This window comes from Pongo abelii, chromosome 11 (genome assembly GCF_028885655.2).
Source record: "Pongo abelii isolate AG06213 chromosome 11, NHGRI_mPonAbe1-v2.0_pri, whole genome shotgun sequence".
In the NCBI taxonomy this organism is placed as follows: Eukaryota; Metazoa; Chordata; class Mammalia; order Primates; family Hominidae; genus Pongo; species Pongo abelii.
The window spans coordinates 60366493-60384709 of record NC_071996.2 but is presented as its reverse complement, the minus strand read 5'-3'; the positions used below and the strand labels follow the sequence as shown (position 1 = coordinate 60384709).

Genomic DNA, 18217 nt, shown 5'->3' with positions numbered 1-18217 from the left:
AAAGCTGCACTGCTAGTAATGGGAACTCTGTCTTTGGAAGTATTCATGCACTGACTGTATGACCATCTCCCAAGTATGCCTAAACATGGAATTCTGCACATTTGGAAAGTGGAACACAGTTACTTTCATGATACGATCCAACTTTTGTTCCTAGTAATCCTGTTTTGCTAATTGACCTGTGGTTTTCAAAGTGTAGTTCCAGTAGCAGCATTAGCACCAGCTGGGGAACTTGTTGGAAATGCAGATTAACAGGTCACACCCTAGCCCTCCTGTTATGGGTGGAATTGTGTCCCCCAAAAGGATATGTTGAAGTCCTAACACCCACTACCTCAGAATGTAGCCTTATTTGGAAATAAGGTCATTGTAGATGTAATTAGATAAGCCAAGATGAGGCTATACTAGCGTAGGGTGGGCCCTTAATCCAATGACTGATGTCCTTATAAGAAAAGGAGAGAGACACACGGATACACAAGGGGAGACCTCCATAAGATGATAGAGGCAGAGACTGAAGTTATATACCTGTAAATCAAGGAACACCACAGATTGCCAGCAAACTACCAGAAGCTAAGAAGAGGCAAGGAAGGATCTTCCCTATCGATTTCAGGGAAGTGTGGCCCTGCTGACACTTTGATTTCAGACTTTGAGCATCCAGAAATAGGAGCTTGTTTTAAACCACCTACTTCGTGGTAATTCATTATGGCAGCCCTACGAAACTAACACACCTTCTGAGTTAGGAACTCATATATTAGGGCCCAGCAATCTGTGTTTATAAGTACCCCAGATGATTCTGATATATACTAAAATTAGAAAATCACTGATTCCTTCCTTCCTTCCTTCCTTCCTTCTTCCCTCCCTTCCTTCCTTCCTTCCTTTCATTTTTTTATAATTTCAACTTTTATTTCGGATTCAGGGCATACATGTGTTGGTGTGTTTCATGGGTATATTGCATGATGCTGAGGTTTGGGGTACAAATGATCCCATCACCCAGGTAGTGAGCAAAGGGTTTTCCAATCCTTTCCCCTCTCTCTCCCTCCCTGCTCTAGTAGTTCCCAGTGTCTGTTGTTGCCATCTTTATGTCCATGAGTGCCTAATGTTTAGCTCCCACTTATAAGTGAGAACATGTGGTATTTGGTTTTCTGTTCCTGGGTTAATTTGCTTAGGATAATGGCCTCCAGCTGTGTCCATGTTGCTGCAAAGGACATGATTTTGTTGTTTATGACTGTGTAGTATTCCATGGTGTATATGTACCTTTTCTTTATCCAATCCACTATTGATGGGTACCTAGGTTGATTTCATGTCTTTGCTATGTTGAACAGCGCTGTGATGAGCGCATGTGTCTTTTTGGTAGAATGATTTGTTTTCTGGTTTTTTTTTTTTTAGACAAGTTCTCACTCTGTTTTCTAGGCTGGAATGCAGAGGTGTGATCATGGCTTACTGCAGCCTCAATCTCCCAGGCTCAAGCAATCCTCCACCTCTGCCTCCCAAGTAGATGGGACTACAGGCATGCCCACCATGCCTGGCTATATTTTTTTTTTTAAGAGATGGGGTCTCACTACATTGCCCAGGCTGATCTCAAACTCCTAGAATCAACCGATCCTCCCATCTCAGCCTCTCAAAGTTTGGGGATTATGGATGCAAGCCATGACGCCCTGCCCTTCTTTTGGATATATACCCAGTGATGGGATTGCTGGGTAAAATGGTAGTTTTGCTCTTAGTTCTTTCAGAACTCTCCAAACTGCTTTCCACAGTGGCTAACTAATTTATATTCCCACCAACAATGTATAAACATTCCCTTTTCTCTGCAGCCTCACCAGCATCTGTTCTTTTTTTACTTTTTAGTAATAGCCATTCTGATAGGTGTGAGATGATATCTCATTGTGGTTTTGATTTGCATTCATCTGATAATTAATGATATCAAGCATTTTTTATATGTCTGTTGGCTGCTTGTATGTCTTTTTTTGAGAAGTGTCTGTTCATGACTTTTGTCCACTTTTAATGGGGTTGTTTGTTTTTTGGTTGTTCAATGGTTTAAGTTTCTTATAGATTCTGGATATTAGAGCTTTGTTGGGTGCATAGTTTGTGAATATTTTCTCCCATTCTGTAGGTCTGCTTACTCTGTTGATAGTTTCTTTTGCTGTACAAAACCTCTTTAGTTAATTGGTCCCACTTGTCAATTTTTGTTTTTGTTGCAACTGCTTTTGAGGACTTAATCATAAATTCTTTCCCAAGGCCGATGTCCGGAATGGTGTTTACTAAGTTTTCTTCTAGGATTGTTATAGGTTGAGGTCTTACATTTAAATCTTTAATCCACCCTCAGTTAATTTTTGTATATGGTAAAATGTAGGGCTCCAATTTCATTCTTCTGCATATAGCTAGTCAGCTATTCCAGCATCATTTATTGAATATGGAGTCCTTTCCCCATTACTTATTTTTGTTGACTTTGTCAAAGATCAGATGGCTGTAGATGCATGGCTTTATTTCTGAGGAGAACCACTGTTTCCTTTTTTCTTTTTTAAAAGTTTTTTTAATGAAACCCTTCATAAATTTGCATGTCATCTTTGCACAGGGGCCATGCTAATCTTCTTAGTATATATACTGCTGAAGTGAGTACAGCACCACTGTTTTCTATTCTAGATCTAGACCAATGCCTCTCTCACATTTACGTGCATGCGAATGAATTGAGGATTTTGTTAAAAAGCAGATTCTGATTCAGTGGATCTGGAGTAGGACCTGAGCTTCTGCATTTTCCAATATGCTCTCAATACACGCCCAATATGCTCTCCAAGGACCGGACTTTGAGTACCAAATGTCTAAATCAGTGCCGTCCGGTAGAACTTTTCATGATAATGGAAATGTTCTATACCTCTACTGCCCAATATGAAAGTCACTAGCCACATCTAGCTACTAAACACTTGAAATGTGGCTTGATTAAGAACTAAATTTAAAATTTTTATTTCCTTTTAATTTTTTTTTTTAATTTAATAGAGACAGGGTTTCCCTATGTTGCCCAGGCTGGTCTCAAACTCCTGGGCTCAAGGGATCCTCCTGCCTCGGTCTCCCAAAGGGCTAGGATTACAGGCATGAGCCACCACACCCAGCCAAGAACAAAATTTTTAAATGTTATTTAGTTTAAATAAATTAATAGCTACATGCATTATATAGTACAGGTCATCAATTTCCTGTTTCTAGTCTTAAATGGCATGTTTTGCAAAGCTTTCAGGGCTCTCAACTTTTGTTCATCTTGAAATATCCATAATTTGATAGTCAGGACTGGTGGTATCCCTATGCAAGACTGTGTGTGCTCAGCAGTATATTAGGAGCCACTGGAGAGCATAAAATAAATAGATTGCAGGGTCTTTGCCCCTGAGGAACTTCCTGTTTATTAACCAGCTCTCATTGTGCTTTCTTCCAGTTTCTGCCAAGCCTGAAAGTGTTCAATGTTAAAGGGTGGGGGGAGGAGGAAATTAAGCAATAATTAGGAGAGATGATGCTTGGCAGGGGCTTTTTTATCTCAAGGCTACCAGATTTTGTTCATGGAATTTGAGAACATGAGTGATTTGCATATGTTGCATAAATTTGCATCTTGTATTCAAGAGACCTGACTCCAAGTCTACGAAGTACAATTTAATTAATTAGTGGAACCTACTATAGCTGTATTCAGAATAGAATTCATGGCATAACGCACATGAAATTGCTAGCTGTTGACAGCAATTCAGGAGATCCCAGACCAGGTCAGGAGACCAAAAGAAAAAAAAAAAAAACACAGCACAAGAGGTTGACAGTTAAGGGGGAAGAAAAGGTACCAGGACCTTTGTTATCATCCCTGACCTCTGCCTTCTGTGTACCTCCAGGCTTTGTATATAGAGTCATTCATTTCCCACAAATGGCATTATGTGAAATGAAGTTGCACCAAAGAATGGAATTAGACCTCCAGTGCCCACCAGTGTCAGTTTCCTTATCTTTGGCATACCCCATACTTCCTGCCTTGCTTCTCTGCCTACAACTGAACTCTGCATGAGTGTTAGCACATAGTTCAAAAAAGGAAAGATAGAGTGAATAAGAGAATGTCTAAAGAAAGAAGTGAAGAGTCAGGTAGTTTTTTCTGCTCTCTTCCCTTCTCTTTCTTCTCTCCTCTACTAAAGCACCTACTCAATGTCTGTGCCAGGTCTGTGGTAGGCCTGGGGGATACAAAGTTAAAGTAACACAGGCTTCTTGTCTCAAAGGAGCTCAGCACTGCAGCAGGGGAGATGGACATATGAGCAGCAACTACCATACTGTGCATAGCAAAAAACGATAAAGGCGTGTCCTAGGAAGGGGACCCAGAGGAGAGAGAGATGCCTCTGTTGATGTGGAGAGGTAGTGGGGAAGTTTTCACACAGGAAGAAAGGTAAAGGATTTGAAGAAAGAGAAAAGACTTAAAGAAAGAGAAGGACTGTGGTGGGACAGAGAGAACAGCATGTGCAGAAACAGCATGATGTTCTTAGCATACAGTTAAGTGTCAGAAATGTGAAGGGGAGGAGGGAGGTCAGGGAGAGGTACAAAATCCAGACCAGCCTATAAATGCCCTATTAACTTGCTTTTAGGTGCCAAGGGAATGGAACTAAAGTAGAGTACTTTAGACCACCTTACCTAGGAATGAAAACGTGGCACCGACCCCAGCAGCAGGGCTAAAGGATCTTTCCCTTAGGAGCTAAGTCATCCTCTCCTAACATCTCTTGACCGACGTTAGCTGTAGATCTGCCCTTAACATTTCCTACTTGTGCCCCTTTCTAGGAGAACTTCAATTCTATTATGACCCAAGTTGACTAGAAATAGGCATCTGTATAATATATCCTCTATTTGTTGTCTGTAACCAAATATACCCACTGCCTGCCAGGCAGCCCGCAGAGGTCAGGTGGAGCTTTAGGGTCATCCTGAAATGGTTGTGTTCACCACCTGAATGATTCCCCTGATTCTCTCCCCTCCCCATCATGTTGGTATTTACTCCTTCTTTCTTTTTGGAAATTCAGAACCAAATGTGGCAACTGCATGTAGCCCCAGAGATACTAAAAACTCACCTGCTGCCCCACCACCTCCATGGCCAAATCTAGGAGCCATAGAGCTACCCCTCACTGCAGAGCTAGTGGGATGGCATAAGGATAGAGACCGTGTCTAGTGCCTCCTCCCACCTCGCCCATGCAACTCTATACTCTGTGGGAGAACTGGCTGCCATATTTCATTGATCTACTACTAAATGTTTTAGAAAAACAAAAAGCACAGAGTATACAATCACTAATTCATACCGGCTCCTCAGCTTAAGAAATACATTTCAATCTTGGCTGGGCGCAGTGGCTCACGCCTGTAATCCCAGCACTTTGGTAGGCCGAGGAGGGCAGATCACCTGAGGTCAGGAGTTCGAGACCAGCCTGACCAACATGGAGAAACCCCGTCTCTACTAAAAATACAAAATTAGCTGGTCGTGGTGGCACATGCCTGTAATCCCAGCTACGAGGGAGGCTGAGGCAGAAGAATCACTTGAACCTGGGAAGCGGAGGTTGCGGTGAGCCGAGATCGCACCATTGCACTCCAGCCTGGGCAACAAGAGCGAAACTCCATCTCAAAAAAAAAAAGAAATACATTTCAAATTCAACTGAAGCTCTTCTGTTTTCCTAATTAATTACCTTCCTTTCCTTCCTCTTAAGAAGTAATCATTATCCTGAATGTGGTATTTATGATGCCAAATACTTGTATTTATATGATACTATGGTATATTGTGTTGTTTTAAGTATTTTAATATTTATAAAAATGTTATGCCTCAAAATGCCATCAACAACCAACTCTGTTAGTTTCTTGTGTGGGAAAGCTTCTGAATTGTGTGGTCTTGCCCCTCTGGACCCTATGGCTGTATCATAATAAAAAGATAGCTTTTGGCAAGACTTTATCTTATGCTATTGATCTACATTGTCTCATATTTTTCCTTTATTCTTGTATATTCTATGAATAGGGTGCTATCCTGTCATTTAGTTATTGTAATGTGTGTGAACTGCTGGGGACAGACTGATGTGAGTGCAGTTCTTAAACTTAAAAAGCCCTAGACACCACATTTGTGGTGTTTAAGGTATTAGGAACAGCCCTACAAACAGGGGTTGATTGTATTGAATATTCTTCCTGCTGAGCCTGCCTTGTGATGGTGGTTGCTTAGGGATCTTGGAGCTAAAGAAATGGCTAATCGTTCAATAATGGTCCTGTAATATTCATCACCCATGAGCAGTTAGTAAAGAATCGCTGCAAAGGCAGAGTTAGGCTACTAACAAGGAATTTATGTAGATGTGCCATGTCTAGCCTGTGTTCTGAACTACAGAGATGAATAAGGTATAGTCCATTCTCTCTGGAGGCTCATAATTGAATAGGGAGTATTAATAAGTGAATGATTGCCATTCAGCATGGCAAATGCTAAAATATACGTATGTAGCAGCTATAATAGGAACAGAGTAATAGGGAGAGTCAGAAAGTATGGTCAAAACCCAAAAAAGTCAGGTATATAATATGTGCATATTTTGTATGTACATGTAAACTCTAACTATGAGGTAATAATCTCTGGCCTGCCCTTATTACCTGTGTGGATTGGGCAAGTTACTTACAACACTCAGCCTGTTTCTTCATCTGTGAAACAGTGATAATATCTAGTAATATCTAGTAGTGTTGATATATGGATTAAATGAGATAATCTAAAAAAATGTTATCCAGTGATAACCTGGTAAATGTTTAACAACACGTTCTCTAGGGGAAAAAAGACAACTTAATTTAAAGCATCTGCCAATTTCCATGCTTACATACTCCCACAGTGGCTGAATTGAAATGACCACATTGTGTCAGTGAGCAAGAAGTTAGGAAGAGATGACCCCAATACATGTGAGCCAGCTCTCGCACCCCACTGATTTATTATGTTCTTCATTAACTTGATTTTTTTTCTCAACATTATTATATTTGAGATTTGTTCATGTTGATACATGCAGGTCTAGGTTTTTTTTTTTTCTTTCACTTCTACTGCTATGTAGGGTTGATTGTATGAACGCACCAAAATTTATTTTTCCTGCCAGGCACAGAGGCTCATGCCTGTAATCCCAGTGCTTTGGGAGGCTGCAGTAGGAGGATCACTTGTACTCTGGAGTGCAAGGCTGGCTTGGGCAATGTAGCAAGACCCCTTCTCTACAAAAAAAAGTTTAACAATTAGCGGGGTATGGTGGTGCACACCTGTAGTCCTAGCTACTCTGGTGGCTGAGGTGGGAGGATCACTGGAGCCTAGAAGTTTGAAGCTGCAGTGAGCTATAATCACACCACTGCACTCCAGCCTGGGCAACACAGCGAGACCCTGTCTCAGAAAAAATTAGTTAAATAATTTGTTTTTCTTTTTTTTTTTTTTGACGGATATTTAGGTTGCTTTCGATCTGGGGACTCTTGAAAATAATGCTGTAAATATCATTTTGAATGTACTTCATGGTGCACAGGTGTAAAAGATTTCCCAAAATCAGAGTAGAATTCATGGGTTTTGGACATACATGTTCCAACATGAGTAGATTTTGCCAGATTTTCCTCCTAGGTAACTGTGATGATTTACTTTCCCACTAGTGTATCAGTGTTTCCATTACCTTCATTTTCTCCTGTTCTTAGTTTTGACAGATGTTATAAACTGAATTGTGTCCCTCCAAAATTTACATATTAAGTCCCAACCCCCAATGTGACTGCATGTGGAGATAGAGCCTTTATGGAGGTAATTAAAATAAATGAGGCCATAAGGGTGGGGCTTTAATCCTATATAATTGGTATCCTTATAAAAAGAGGAAGAGGCTGGGTGCGGTGGCTCATGCGTGTAATCCCAGCACTTTGGAAGGCCGAGGCAGGCAGATCAGGAGGTCAGGAGATCGAGACCATCCTGACTAACACGGTGAAACCCCGTCTCTACTAAAAATACAAAAAATTAGCTGGGCGTGGTGGCGGGCACCTGTAGTCCCAGCTACTTGGGAGGCTGAGGCAGAAGAATGGTGTGAACACGGGAGGCAGAGCTTGCAGTGAGCTGAGATTGCGCTACTGCACTCCAGCCTGGGCCACACAGCAAGACTCCGTCAAAAAAAAAAAAAAAAAAAAAGGAAGAGACACTAAAGCTCCCCCAACAACTCCACCCAACTCCCACCCTCTCCCCACTATGTGTACATAAAGGAAAGGCCATATGAAGACACAGTGAGAAGCCAGCCATCTATAAGCCAGGAAGGGAGCCCTTACTAGAACCCGAATTTGCCAGAACCTTGATCTTGGACTTCTAGCCTCCAGAAATGTGAGAAAATAAATGTCTCTTGTTTAAGCCACCCAGTCTGTGAGATTTTTGTCATGGCAGCCTGAGCAGATTAATGCAACAGACTTTTAAAATTTTGCCTTTAAACAGATGTAGTTTTTCTTTATTTTAATTTTAGAAACTCTTTGTTTCCTTCTAATCAAGCCTCAACCCTTATCTAGTTTAAACAAACTCCCAAACTGACCTCTTCCTTTATAACCCACCTAATTTACTTATTCCCAATTTACTGCTTTTGAAATTGCTCCATTCAGGCTGATTTTCTCAGATTCCCCAAATATACCATGCTCATTCTTATCTCTGGACCTTCATTAAAGCAGCTCTGCTTGCCCAGAATACCCTATCATTTTCCTGGGCATATCAATATCTTGCCCATTTTTAAAATACACAAGTCAAATCCCATTCTCCAAGAGTTAGGACTCCTTCTGGGTCAAATGAAAGAAAATCCAAACCAAACTTCTATGGCACAAAAAGGAAATTTCATTTTATGAAAAACAGAACTGCTTGCTTCAGAGATGCCAGGACCTAGACAATGCTATTAGGTCCCTTTTCTCATATCCAGTCTCACTTTACCCTGCACTGGATATATTCTCTCCTTCTGTAGACATCGTGCCTCCATACAGAAGGACCAGCACAGGGCCACAGAAAGCTCCACACTTACAACATCTTATGCATAACCCACAAAAGACTTCCTCTCTCCCATCCTTCATTTGTAATATCCTGGCTGCGGGGCGAGAGTGGGGGAGTTTTCATTGGCCTGATTTGGACCAAATGACATTTTCTTGTTCAATCATTCCATCTAGAATGGTGGGGTACTATGATAGCTAAGCCCAGGGTATATGCCCACATCTGTAGCCAGGGAGGTACAGTCTTATGACTGTCAAACCCATTAAAACCACATGGAGTGTGGAAGATCAAATCCCCTTGCTGTGGTTTGAATGTTTGTGTCTTCCTAAAATTCTTACGTTGAAACCTAATCCAGGGCCAGGTGCAGTGGCTCACGCCTGTGATCCTAACACTTTGGGAGGCCGAGGCGGGCAGATCACTTGAGGTCAGGGGTTCAAGACCAGCCTGGCCAACAAGGTGAAACCCCCGTCTCTACTAAAAATACAAAAATTAGCCAGGCATGGTGGTGGGCGCCTATAATCCCAGCTACTCGGGAGGCTGAGGTGGTAGGATCGCTTGAACCCAGGAGGCAGAGGTTGCAGTGAGCCGAGATCCTGCCACTGCACTCCAGCCTGGGCAACAGAGCAAGTCTCTGTCTCTAAAGAAAAAAAACGGAAACCTCATGCCCAACATAGTATTAAGAGGTGGGGCCCTTAAGAAAAGGTGCAGGTGAATCATCTTGAGCCTTGGAGTTTGAGACCAGCCCAACACGGCAAAACCCCGTTTCTTTTTTTTTCTTTCTTTCTTTTTTTGAGACAGAGTCTCACTCTGTTGCTCAGGCTGGAGTACAGTGGCGCCATCTGGGCTCACTGCAACCTCCACCTCCGGGTTCAAGTGATTTTCATGCCTCAGCCTCCTGAGTAGGGATTACAAGCAGTGTGCTACCACGCCTGGCTAATTTTTGTATTTTTAGTAGAGATGGGGTTTTGCTATGTTGGCCAATCTTGAACTCCTGGCCTCAAGTGATAACTACCTGCCTTGGCCTCCTAAAGTGCTGGGATTAGAGGCTTGAGCCACTGAGCCTGGCCACAAAATCCCATTTCTACAAAAAATACAGAAATTAGCTGGGCATGGTGGATTGTGCCTGTAGCCCTAGCTACTGGGGACGCTGAGGTAGGAAGATGGTTTGAGCCCAGGAGGTCAAGGCTGCCGTGATCTGATTGTGCCACTGCACTCAAGCAGAAAGCAAGCCCTCACCAGATATCAAATCTACTGGTGCCTTAATCTTAGACTTCCCAGCCTCTAAAACTGCAAGAAATAAATTTCTGTTAATTATTAATTGCCCTGTCTAAAGTGTTTTGTTATAGCAGAATGGACTAAGATATCCCTAAAGAAGGGTCCTTGACAGACACAAATGACAGAATCTATCACATGCATTATCCATGAAGCTACCCCATTTCTCCAGCCCTCACAGCTCCTCTTTACTTTTGAATTGTTATTGTATCTAGAACATCTCTCACTTAATTATCAAAGTATCTTTTGTTTTATGCTAAATCATATCGTGTTAATATTAGGAATCATGTCTTCACTTACCATGTATCTTCCACGGTCATTTTTTTTTTTTTTTTTTTTTGAGACAGAGTCTTGCTTTGTCACCCAGGCTGGAGCACAGTGGCTCGATCTCAGCTCACTGCAACCTCTGCCTCCCAGGTTCAAGAGATTCTCGTGCCTCAGCCCCCTGAGTAGCTGGGACTACAAGCACCTGCCACCATGCCCAGCTAATTTTTGTTATTTTTCAGTAGAGACGGAGTTTCGCCATGTTCGCCAGGCTGGTTTTGAACTCTTGACCTCAAGTGATCCGCCTGCCTTGGCCTCCCGAAGTGTTGGGATTACAGGTGCGAGCCACCGTGCCTAGCCATCTTCACAGTCCTTAACAGAGAACTGAGTATGTATCAGACATCTGACAAATACTAATTCTCAGAACCTGTGGCCTGCTATTTCTAATGGAAGCAGATCTTTAAAATCCACTCCTATTGACTTCAATTGTAGTTTAGCTGAAATTTGAATTTTGAAGCTATGATGCAATTTTGGAGATATCATGGCCAAAAATGTATATGGTGCCTAGCAGTTTAGAAAATACTCTCACGTTCTATGATCTTCACAAGCGGACAGAAAGCAGGTTCTGTCCTGTAGGAAACTGAGATTTACCCATCAAGGCATGTAATTTTTTTGCCCAAAGTAGACTGGCTGGTGAGTAGCAGAAACAGATAAGCCACAGTTTGACTGAGCCTTGGGAGAAATTTACCTTTTGCCACCGCCCTGTAGAGGGCTGAGTGTTCTGGCAGGTATGGTGAGAGACTCTTCTAGAAATAGTGCTCTAGGGGGCTGCCTTCAAGAAGCTCTGATTGCCCTCCATCCTGTGAGGGTTCCATGAATGAATCAGCCCATGGAAACTCTACCTACATTTGGACACTCACTGTCTGGAACATGTGTTTGGAGCCTGGAACCAAAGCATCTCTGTGGCCCCGAATGTTGCTGAGGAGAGATTCAGCCCACATCTAAATGCCAGATGATAGAAGCAAGTGGCCAAGCAGTGCAGGCATTTTTGCCAAGTTGGAATGGGAGCGAGTGTGACTAAGCCAATGGGACTAGAGGTGGCAAACAATTCGTGTCTGGTTGGAATCAAGCACTGTGTTGGTGATAACACTTCCAGAACAGGCAAGGGTGACCATAAACTTGCGTTCCAAGGCACCCTGCAAAGGAATGAACTGTATACGCTCATGCTATTTAACAGAAATTCACCAATGAGGCCCATCTTTTAACGTCAGCTAGAACAGCAATGTCGACAATGGCATCACCAGGCTTCCCCTGCCTGCTGCTAGCCCAGCAGAAGCTTGTAAAGGCAGAACTTTCGGGCCCAGACGTCTTGTTTCTGTTGCTTTTGCCAGAGAGCTGCTCCAGAGGGGGGTTGCATTGTGTTATAATCACATGGTTTGCAAAATGATAGTTAAGAGTCTGTTAGCATTTCCACCCCAAACCTCATATTTTCAGCTGCTCAGAGTGACTCAAATATAAGAATTCTCTTTAGGCTGAAATTTGGCACACAGGGTCTCAGGCCCAGCTGGGGAGCAATTTCAACCTTTCTTGGGACCGGATTTCAATAACATCCATTTGGCTGTTTTTGAATAACAGCAGAAGTACAACAGAAGAGAAGTTAGCATTTTTATAGCAAAATGTTGCCATTGTGTGACTCAAGAATTGGTGTTGAGGGGTGGGTGGAACCCACCCTAGCAACTCCCAATAAACCCTGGCAGGTGATTAGCCTTCGAGTGGACTAAGCATGTATACTTTTCTTAAGTATATATTCAAAAGCCCAACTGCTAGTCTGTTGTTCAGAACAGAGGAGAGATTTTGTTTAATAACATATTGTGTTTTTGAAAAGCAAAGTTGACTCAGGAACAATGACACATACCAGTGGATACTGAATTTCTACTACACCCACTCCTTGGTGCAACTGGGGCAGTGGCAAATTGTAGGATGCAACTGAGTTCCCAAATGTACAGGAAAAAACTGCGAGGGGGCAGGAGAAAGGGAGGGGAGGGTAGTGTCATGACCGCAAACATGATATGAGGAATATTCTTGATGATCTAAGATCTCAGATCTGGGCCTTCCTTCTGGAAGGAAGAAGACATCAGAACTCAGTTCCTCTTCTGCACCTCCCCACTCACTAATGACAATGCATCAAATTACAAATGACAGATTCCAAAAAGGCAAAATGATACCAAGCTTGTTTTTTTTTAATGAAATATTCCAGGAAAAAAAAAAGCATAGAGAATAATAAAACACACACTCATGTGCCCAGCACTCAGTTTATGAAATAAAACATCGCAAACATACGCCAGGCGCAGTGGTTCATGCCTGTAATCCCAGCACTTTGGGAGGCCAAGGCAGGCGGATCCCTTGAAACTAGGCATTTGAGACCAGCCTGGGCAACATGGTGAAACTCTGTCTCTATTAAAAAATAAAAAATTTGCCAGCGTGGCAGTGTGAGCCTGTAATCCCAGCTACTTGGGAGGCGGAGGTGGGAGGATCACTTGCTCTCGTCTTAAAAAAAAAAAAAAAAAAGCAAATACAATCAAAGTCCTATCTGTGTATTTATCAGCATTCTTGATGATTTCCTTTTTTCTTGTTTCTTTTTTGTTTTTTGTTTTTGAGATGGAGTCTTGCTCTGTCACCCAGGCTGGAGTGCAATGGCGCGACCTTGGCTCATTGCAACCTCTGCCTCCCAGGTTCAAGCGATTCTCCTGCCTCAGCCTCCCGAGTAGCTGGGATTACAGGCGCCTGCCACCATGCCTGGCTAATTTTTGTATTTTTAGTAGAGGCGGGGTTTCACCATGTGGGACAGGCTGGTCTCGACCTCCTGACCGCAAGTGATCCGCCCGCCTTAGCCTCCCAAAATGCTGGGATTACAGGAGTGAGCCACTGCGCCCAGCGATTTTCTTGTTTCTTAATACAAAGATTTATTATTGTTCTCTTTATATAGGATGTTATATCTCCAGTTTGTATTTCATAGGAGTGATTATCTATGATTCCTCCTCCTCTTCTTTCTACATTATTCAGATTTATAGAAATTCTGTTTAAATTTATGCCTTTTCTTTCCAGAAGTTCCTAGTTTCCATCACTGAATGGTAATCAGCTATAGCGGGTTTGCCAATCTGGGATCCAAAAGCACCTTTCCTGGTTAAAGTCAAATGAAGACGATTTTCCTCAACCTCTGCTAAAATGATACCCTGACATACCTTAAGAATTTTCTGACTGTTACATTATAGGGATTGATACCCACAGTCTCTAAATTCTAGACTTCATATACTTTCTGCTACATCAAAGTGCCTTTTCTGCAGTTTAGGAGACTGCCCCCTGCTGTAACCATCAGCTCTATCCCTTCTGTGCTGATCAACATCTTTGCAAATAGAAACCTTGATTTACAAGCCCCTTGTATTCTGCGTAAGCCACCTCCAGTTCTATCCTGATCTCCTAACCACGACCTCAGGGAGAGCTTCTAACTATAAATAAAGTGGTTTTTACCAACTCAGTCAATTCTCAGATTTAAAGATACATTGGTCCCAGTGCAGCAGGCTATAGAAGTCATGGTAGTTTCCCCTCTAGAAGCCATCCCCACCTATTCTTGGGTCATAGACCCCTGATTTTGTTCAGGCATCAGGTAGCCATGTGCTTCAGGAAAGCTGGGTCCTTCTCCAGCCCCAGAGCCAAAAAACCAGCACTGTATTTCAGTTAAGAGTCTGGTCTCATGATTCCTTCATAGGCTCTTGTGTGATCTTAGGTAAGTTACTAAAACTTTATGTGTCTTGGTTCAACTCCTTTTGTCAGGGATTGTTATAGCTGACTTGCTGGGGTTGGCAGAGTTAAAACAAACAAACAAAACATCTGAGAACTTGTTAATGCTGCGGAGTCACTCAATTAACCAACCATAGAATATATGCTCCCTGAAGGCAGAGATTATTGCCTGCTTTGTTCACTCATACATCACCAGCACCAAAAACACTGCCTGCCACTTAGTAGGTGCTCAATAAGTACTGGTTAAATTGCATGGACTTGAATCTCAGACTCACTAAATTGCAGGCAAGACTTTTTGTTATGTGACATAATAAATACCCAGCCCAAAGCATCTTTATACATAAATACCCTTTGTCTAGTCAGTACCATTCTTTCCTAGGAACTGTCCCCTCCACATGTTTACAAATATGGCAGCAATGGGAGCTGAGTTAATACATTGTGACCCAGTGGCTACCATTAATTCATTCAGGGGTGGCTACCTGACCCAAATGGGATCAATCTTAACCCTTTCCCAGGAGTTTGGAATTAGACTAAGACTCAGGTCAATCTTGCTGCTGTTTGAAAAGGAAGAAACATAAGATGTGGCCTGTTGGCAGTTGTGTTTCCCGTGTGCATGCATGAACACTACAGCAGGTTAGCTGGCAGCAAGCAAAGAAGGAAGCCAACTGGCAAAACAAAGACAAAAGATGGACAGAGAGTGCTTGTGGTATTTAAGTGTGGTTAAGTGCGACCCACCTACATTCCAGTTCTTGGAGTCTGGGAAACACGTGGATTTTCTTATGATAGTCTCTTTTCTCCTTAGGCTATTTTGAGTTGGGCTCCTGTTAATTGCAGAGAAAAGATCCTAAGAGGTTTTTTGTTGTTGTTGTTTTAATTATAGCTATGAATTCTGAGTAAACCACACCTTACTTCCTGTAACTATTATATGCACCCATGAAAAGTAAACAGTTTAAAAAAAATTAGGGCCGGGTGCAGTGGTTCACGCCTGTAATTTCAGCACTTTGGGAGGCCGAGGTGGGCAGATCACGAGGTCAAGAGATCGAGACCATCCTGACCAAAATGGTGAAACCCTGTCTCTACTAAAAATACAAAAAATTAGCTGGGCATTGTGGCATGTGCCTGTAGTCCCAGCTACTTGGGAGGCTGAGGTAGGAGAATTGCTTGAGCCTGGGAGGTGGAGGTTGCAGTGAGCCGGGATTGCGCAACCGCACTCCAGCCTGGTAACACAGCGAGATTCTGTCTCAAAAAAAAAAAAAAAAAAGAAAGAAAAAGAAAAGAAATGCTGAGGGACAAATATAACCCAAAACATAACCATAAAACCTTTGGAAACTTAAATGAGAAACAAACTCTGAGTACAGTTGTCTCAAGTCTACCTTTAAGCCATCCTCTACAGCCCTTGCAATCCGGTCTTCTTCTTTTGTCCATGCAAACATGGTGACCAATGAGATTCTTCACTGTTTACAATGGTGTGCTCCACTATCATCCCCTGGTTTTTCCATGTGGCAAACTCAGTAACTGGAAACCCTTTCTATTCTAGCTGTTCAGTACATAACTCCTAAAGTTCTCTCTTCTCGTCAGCTTTAAATGACTTCATGGTTGGTTTTGCTTTCATTTTTCTCTGAGGTTTCAATGTACAATTCCAGGAACTAGCTATCTCTATCAACCTGAAACTGTGCCTGGGTTCTATGTTGATAATTTTTTACTAAGCCACAGGGACCATCTGCTCTAAGGTCATGACTCTGTTTGCCATTTGTGCAGCTGCCTGCACATCTGTAGGTTCCCATGCATTCTTTTATTATTGTCTGCTTTCTATTGCATGTTGTCAAAGGCCTGGGGACTGCATCTGTTTGAATTTTGTCTGTAGGGCTCCGAACATAGAGCAGTGTGTGGTTGGGAACACAGAAAACATTACTTTCAGCAAACTGGATTCATAAAGAGTCATGATGAATGGAAATGATGAGGGAGATTTGAGCCCAGGAATAGGGACTGGATTTCCTATTTACCTCCTCACTAACAATGATGCTTTTAAATGTTCTCGCTCTGAACAACTTTATCAATGCTTTGAGCTGAGACCCACTCACATCATGATTATTTCCTTGTAAGTACTTATTATTTAGTTGAGTTAGCTGTTTCAATATGAAGTTTTTATACTGGTTTTTAGAATTGTTCACCATACATTCTCTTTAACATGTATTCTCTTAGTCTCTCTTTCTGTCTCTGTCTCTCTACACACACACACACACACACACACACACGTGTTCATTTGAACTCAGGTTTTAAGGCTGGGTCTATACTTGGCCAACATCTTCAAGGTCACTAATGTTACTTCTTGCCTCTGCTGTGTGGGAGCCAGAGTGTGAGTCATCAGGGTGAATAATGCCTCTGTAATACTACCAGATTGTGTTTGTCTCCACTTCAAAGCTCTTAGTTTTAACAGAATAGTATTTCTCCATCCCGCCCACCCAAACAGCAGTCTAGATGGCCGAGAGGCAACAGTTATATGAACAGTAGTATCATTTCCATAGGATGGGTTACCCCCCACCCGACCCATACGCCTCAAAAAACCTGCAGGACCCTTTATAGAAGTTCTCAGGCAACATTCTAGTCAGATTTTTTTGACTAGAGATTACAGCTCATCACCTCTTTTTTTTTCTTCATTCCTTCCTTCTCCTTCCTTCCTTCCTTCCTTCCTTCCTCTCCCCCTTCCCTTCCTCTCTCCCTTCCCTTCCCTTTCCCTTTCCCTTTTTGAGAGGGAGTCTCACTCTGTCACCCAGGCTGGAGTGCAGTGGCGCAATCTTGGCTCACCGTAACCTCCGCCTCCCGGGTTCAAGCGATTCTCCTGCCTCAGCCTCCCGAGTAGCTGGGATTACAGGCACTACCACCACACCTGACTAATTTTTTGTATTTTTAGTACAGATGGGGTTTCACCATGTTAGCCAGGATGGTCTCGATCTACTGACCTCATGATCCACCGGCCTCGGCCTCCTAAAGTGCTGGGATTACAGGCATGAGCCACCGCGCCTGGCCTCCTTCCTTCCTTTTCTTTCCATTCTTTTTTTGCCTCACATAAGTCTATAAATCTGCCATTTCTGATCCATCTTCAGTGACCTTTTTTTTTTTCATAGTTCACTGCAGCCTCCAACTCCTGGGTCCAAGCAATCCTCCCATCTCAGCCTCCCAAGTAGCTTGAACTACAGGCATGCACCATGGCACCTGTTTTTCGGTTACTACTCTTCCCTTTAGTCTTTCACTTTCTTTTTCATTCACCAAAGACTTTATGACTTTGTCAAAAAAAAAAAAAAAAAAAAAAAGAGAAGCAGTGAAAGGAAGAACAGAAGAAAGGAAGAAAGCAAGCAAGCAAGCAAGCAAGCAAGACAGAAGGAGAAAGACCAGACATGGTGGCTTATGCCTGCAAGCCCAGCACTTTGAGAGGCTGAGGCAAGCGGATTGGTTGAGTTCAGGAGCTCAAGACTAGCCTGGGCAATGTGGTGAAACCCCGTCTCTACAAAAAAGACAAAAATTAGTTGGGCGTGGTGCACATGTAGTCCTAGCTACTCAGAAGGCTGAGGTGGGAGGATTGCTTGAGCCTGGGAGGTTGAGGCTGCAGTGGGCTATGATCATACCACTGCACTCTAGCCTAGGCAACAGAGCAAGACCTTCTCTCAAAAACAAAAGCAAACAAAAAAAAGTCTTTAAACCCAAGAATCAACTCCCACTTCCACAGCCTCCCTGTGGCTCCTCTCACAAGAACACTTTATTTTAAAAGTCATGTGACTCTGGTGAAACTCCTCTCGCAACAACACTTTATTTTAAAAGTCATGTGACTCTGGTGAAACTCCTCTCGCAACAACACTTTATTTTAAAAGTCATGTGACTCTGGTGAAACTGTAGTGCAGAGTGGCCATGATGGAAAGAATAATGGTGGAACTG

At 42.6% G+C, this 18217-nt stretch overlaps 1 long non-coding RNA gene and 1 other non-coding gene across 2 annotated transcripts in view; both read right to left on the bottom strand.

Moving 5' to 3' along the window:
- Positions 1 to 18217, bottom strand: part of LOC134759601 (uncharacterized) — a 55162-nt gene that overhangs the window by 16336 nt on the left and 20609 nt on the right. The window lies entirely within an intron of this gene.
- LOC112132446 (U6 spliceosomal RNA) lies at positions 2515 to 2622 on the bottom strand. The gene has a single exon (XR_002914216.3). It is a non-coding gene; the product is annotated as a U6 spliceosomal RNA (small nuclear RNA).